This window comes from Poecilia reticulata, linkage group LG11 (assembly GCF_000633615.1).
Source record: "Poecilia reticulata strain Guanapo linkage group LG11, Guppy_female_1.0+MT, whole genome shotgun sequence".
NCBI lineage: Eukaryota > Metazoa > Chordata > Actinopteri > Cyprinodontiformes > Poeciliidae > Poecilia > Poecilia reticulata.
In genome coordinates, this window is record NC_024341.1 from 17,536,314 (window position 1) to 17,542,561 (window position 6,248).

Here is a 6,248-nt window from a genome sequence, read left to right on the forward strand (position 1 = left end):
TAATTAGCAGTAGCAATGGAAAGAAACAAGTTTACTTTGGTGCAGACGTGTCAGACTTGACTATGCTTACTATAAGTAATTTACATTATAGCTGTGTGACAAAAGGATGGTTTATTRTGGTTTTTATGCACAGTCCCACACATAGTCTAGGTGCCTTACGAAATGGTAAACGAGCCGCACAATAACTCACGGCGATACTCACACACGTGAATAAAAGCATGCCAGGAGGCCGAGTTACACAAAGTTACACACGCGAGGGYTAAGAAAACATTTATACRGGAAAAGAACATTTACTAAAATGATCCTCATACAGAAAGATACATATATTCACCTTTATCCAAACGCTGGTGTTTCCTACCTATTCGGTGTAAKATTATCTGGGGAGTCCGGGAGAAATCCAGCAGTCTGCGCTGATCATCCATCTCTTCCTCCGACTTSACGATGATTCCTTTAAACTCTGTGAAAGTTTCTTCAGCAGCAGTTAACCGCTCGTTGATAAACTCGTTTAAGCTGGACTGRAGAATTTTTTTAGAGAAATACTCAGACATTCAACACAACAGACCACATGCCGTMCTCTTTATCTACTTCGTCTTTCTCTTCTTCGGGGTTGTATGATTTTTATTTATTATTTTTAGAGAAACACTCAACAAAACAGACCACGTGCCGTCTTCTTCTTCCTCCTTATCCTTCTTCTTCTCTTCTTTCTTCTCCTTCTTCTTCTTTAGATTCTAACGGCAGCTTGCATCCATTATTGTTGCACTACTGCCATCTATCGGGTCCTAACATCTCTACCTCAAATTCTCATAATGATCCCAGAATTAAAAAAAAAAAAAAAAAATCTTTTTCCCCTCTCAATACTGTTTAGCTGATCAGGAACATTCTTAAATGTCAATTCCCTATTAAAACCTAATTCTGTTTTTAATAATCTTCTTTGATTTAGATATTTTCTACAACTAATAAAAACATGTTTCATCGTTTCTACAGTGTCACACCAACTACATAAACCAATAAGATGTTTCCCCATCTTAAAAAGAGTTCCATTTAAGAAACTGTGACCGGTTCTTATTCTATTCATCATTATCTCCTCCCTCCTGTTTATTCCTCTAATCCTTACTACATCAACTGTATTTTGTATCTTATATAAATGCCTTCCAGTTATTTCAATATTCCAYCTAATTTTCCATATTCTCTTGCTTTCTCTCCAAACTATACTTTTGCCTTCAGATTTAGGTARGTTTATTGGCATTTCAATATCTTATTTTTAATAGCCTCATTAGCCAACCTATCTGCTTTTATCATCCATCCATTTTCTATACTCGAAATAACATTTCCTTTCATATCTATCTCCTCAAGTTTACTTATTTCAAGCTTCTTACAAGGATTGTAAAAATTTATAATCAATATTACCTTCTCTTCTACCCATATTGCAATTGCTACATACTCCAAATCTCCTTTCCTTTCAATTATTTTACATGGAATACCTTCCTAAATCCGAGAAAAACACCAACCCCATTTCTCTTTTCTATCATATCTTACTGCAATATATCTATAAACTCTGAAGTCCAAAAACGGCTTCAGCCCAGTTTCCTGTATACAAATTATATCAGGTTTTACTTCCTGCTCATAAATAAACTGTTTAACATCTTAACCATTTGACAAAAGACTCCTTGCATTCCATTGTAAGATTAAAATTATCCTTCTTGACTTGCTTGACTAAGTAATTCTCCCCTTATGTCTTCCCACCGAATATTCTTCAAGTCTAAGCTATGGCCTTCTGCCTTCACAATAATCTGAATCCTTTCCGTCGTTGAATTCACATCTGAAGTTGCATTTATTACTCCTGCAATTAAAGTCACCATTTTCTTTTCTCCTCTTCTATTTTCTTTTCAACCATTCCCATAACCAGTGGCGCAACTGCACATTATTCAGGTGGATGCGAAAACATAAATCGTTTCATCCCTTCACGTCCCCAAAAGGCGACACTATGCTCTCCTACAAAACTACAGCATTAACTCCAACTCCACATTTTCCATATTCATGGTCTCCAGAACATCGGGCACATCTCCTTTATCCTTTACACATTTTAGCAACATGGCCAAATTCCTGACAGCTGAAACATCTCACTGGTTTGGGCACAAATTCCCTGACACTAAATCTTATCAAACCAATGAAAACCTGCTTTGGCATTTCTTTTGTTTCAAANCTCTTTATCTACTTCGTCTTTCTCTTCTTCGGGGTTGTATGATTTTTATTTATTATTTTTAGAGAAACACTCAACAAAACAGACCACGTGCCGTCTTCTTCTTCCTCCTTATCCTTCTTCTTCTCTTCTTTCTTCTCCTTCTTCTTCTTTAGATTCTAACGGCAGCTTGCATCCATTATTGTTGCACTACTGCCATCTATCGGGTCCTAACATCTCTACCTCAAATTCTCATAATGATCCCAGAATTAAAAAAAAAAAAAAAAAATCTTTTTCCCCTCTCAATACTGTTTAGCTGATCAGGAACATTCTTAAATGTCAATTCCCTATTAAAACCTAATTCTGTTTTTAATAATCTTCTTTGATTTAGATATTTTCTACAACTAATAAAAACATGTTTCATCGTTTCTACAGTGTCACACCAACTACATAAACCAATAAGATGTTTCCCCATCTTAAAAAGAGTTCCATTTAAGAAACTGTGACCGGTTCTTATTCTATTCATCATTATCTCCTCCCTCCTGTTTATTCCTCTAATCCTTACTACATCAACTGTATTTTGTATCTTATATAAATGCCTTCCAGTTATTTCAATATTCCAYCTAATTTTCCATATTCTCTTGCTTTCTCTCCAAACTATACTTTTGCCTTCAGATTTAGGTARGTTTATTGGCATTTCAATATCTTATTTTTAATAGCCTCATTAGCCAACCTATCTGCTTTTATCATCCATCCATTTTCTATACTCGAAATAACATTTCCTTTCATATCTATCTCCTCAAGTTTACTTATTTCAAGCTTCTTACAAGGATTGTAAAAATTTATAATCAATATTACCTTCTCTTCTACCCATATTGCAATTGCTACATACTCCAAATCTCCTTTCCTTTCAATTATTTTACATGGAATACCTTCCTAAATCCGAGAAAAACACCAACCCCATTTCTCTTTTCTATCATATCTTACTGCAATATATCTATAAACTCTGAAGTCCAAAAACGGCTTCAGCCCAGTTTCCTGTATACAAATTATATCAGGTTTTACTTCCTGCTCATAAATAAACTGTTTAACATCTTAACCATTTGACAAAAGACTCCTTGCATTCCATTGTAAGATTAAAATTATCCTTCTTGACTTGCTTGACTAAGTAATTCTCCCCTTATGTCTTCCCACCGAATATTCTTCAAGTCTAAGCTATGGCCTTCTGCCTTCACAATAATCTGAATCCTTTCCGTCGTTGAATTCACATCTGAAGTTGCATTTATTACTCCTGCAATTAAAGTCACCATTTTCTTTTCTCCTCTTCTATTTTCTTTTCAACCATTCCCATAACCAGTGGCGCAACTGCACATTATTCAGGTGGATGCGAAAACATAAATCGTTTCATCCCTTCACGTCCCCAAAAGGCGACACTATGCTCTCCTACAAAACTACAGCATTAACTCCAACTCCACATTTTCCATATTCATGGTCTCCAGAACATCGGGCACATCTCCTTTATCCTTTACACATTTTAGCAACATGGCCAAATTCCTGACAGCTGAAACATCTCACTGGTTTGGGCACAAATTCCCTGACACTAAATCTTATCAAACCAATGAAAACCTGCTTTGGCATTTCTTTTGTTTCAAAYTCCACCAACACAGTTTCTGTTTCAGCKTTCTCTGGACTCCTTGTCAGTCTTTGTGCTCCTTTTACATCCCTATGATTTTCTTTTAAATCCCCAACTAAATCTTTCATGTTTACACTTAAAGGCACTCCTGTAACAATTCCTTTACTTTCATTATTTCTTTTTTCACCCACTTTAACAACTGTCCTCACTTTGACTTTACACACCCACTCAAGTTTCTTCGCCTTTTCCACTTGAACTTCCGAATTACATCCAATCAGAAGTTTTCCGTCTCTCAGTATTTTAGCATGTTTAATTTCTCCAACATGCACTTAATCAATCAATCAATCAATCAATCAATCAATCAATCAATCAATCAATCAATCAATCAATCAATCAATCAAATTTTATTTGTATAGCACATTTCAGTAGCAAGGCATTTCAAAGTGCTTCACATAATTAAGATAAAAACAGCACAGAAAGACAAAGAGAATAAAAAAACGAGGTAAAAAAAAGAAAAACATTAAAACCCGCACCCCTTGACTTCAGTTAAACATCTCACACCACAGAGTTTTAGTTAAAACGCCATTTAACAAGGATTCTCACACCTCAGTTTTAGTTAAAACTCCATTTAACAAGGATTCTCACACCCCTAGAACAAGGTCCACCTCTAAGGACCTTGTTCGTTTGGTTTTTGTGAAACAGAAAAAGACAGGATAAACCAATGGCACCATAAACCCAACTTTATCTCTTATCCTGGATTTTGTAATCTTACTGTTGTGAAACAGCCTTCTGGTGTTTCCCAATCCTGATTTGGATCATTTCAGTGCAACAAAAAAGCAAAAAGGGGAAATCTGTATGGAGGTGAACTGGTTTTTACAGCACTGTATAAACCTCTGGCTAATGAATGCTGACACCAGCTAACTTGTGATTTGCTAGATAAGATCCAGCAGTTAAATGGGTCAAAACTGAAAGGTTTCCACAGGTATTGCCTAGTTTTCTGTATATAAAATGGCCTGTACTTTAGTCATTTCCCCATTAGCACACAAACTACTGGAAAGTAGCGACGGCTGCCCTCAGRTAGTCTGACAGAGGYSAGACCAGTATGCAAYRWGRACTAGAAAATAGTTACAAATAGTTACCTTACTTAACAGATTCATTTACTGTTATCCAACATGATGTAGCATTTAAGCTAACATTAGCTTTTGTTTAATTGGGACAGAAAAGCTAAGCTTAACTTACTGAATGCATCGAGTTAATGTTATCCAACATCCTATATGCTAACATACCGCAACATGGTAATGATAGCATTTAAGCCAATATTAGATTTTTAGCTAATTTTTTATCTAAAAACTAAACCTCCTGTATTTAATGGGTTAAGTCGTGTTAACCAACATGCTAGTGTAAGCCAACATATTGATATTTAAGCTAACGGTTTTCTTTTTGACTAATGTTAGCTAATACATTCTTATTACTGCACTATGGGATAAAAGTTGTTGCCCTTTAACCCTAAAATTATTCAATATATATTATACTTCGCCTTTGTAACCATGATTCTGCTCTTTTCAGCAGTAGCGTTCAGCACTCGCTGCATTTTCAAAGGAAATGCAAGTCATCAAGTGACTTTGTAAGGACTTAATCAAAAATATATGTGTAGAGATTAAATTAGTTTCAACTTTTAAAAAAAAACTAAAGTGATCTTTAATAGAAAACAGCCACAACAGAAAATAGAAAAATTATACAACTAGGACAAGCAACACTCCAAATTATTGGAGACAATAATCACATATTTTGTACTATCAAGAACAATCAAAGAAGGAAAATATGTTTATATTCAATATTGCATTTTCTAAGTAAAAGGGCAGGTTAATTTATTTGAAAAACTTTTACATAGACTGGTTAATATAAATTGGAACAAATAATAGCATCAGTTTCAGTCTAGTTTTGCTTTAAAGACAAACCTATCACAGAAGTTTTTAATACAGTAAATTTAAAAGTGCAAAACAATTAATGAAAATCTACAATTAGTGCACAACAGCACATTTTATTTTGGATTAAAAATGTATTAAAGTAAATCTCATTCACTCCACTCATTCTCTCCATTCAGAATAATAGAAATCAATCCTTCAAGTTCATATTGTACATCTTAAAGTATCAAAATGTCAAGAACCAAATTATCACATTTAAGAAATTAGAAAATTAAACAATTTCTCCACTTTATAGACAAGAAAACCCTCCAGTGTATAGCTCCAGTTTCCATCTAAATGACTTTTATAGTGAATCTCAACACAGGACATATATGGAAAATAGTTTTACGGCTTTTCACCATTGTGAATCATCATGTGCCGAGTTAAAATCGTTTTTTGATTAAAACCTTTTCCACATTTCAAACATGAAAACGGCTTTTCACCAGTGTGAATCCTGATGTGCTGAGTTAAA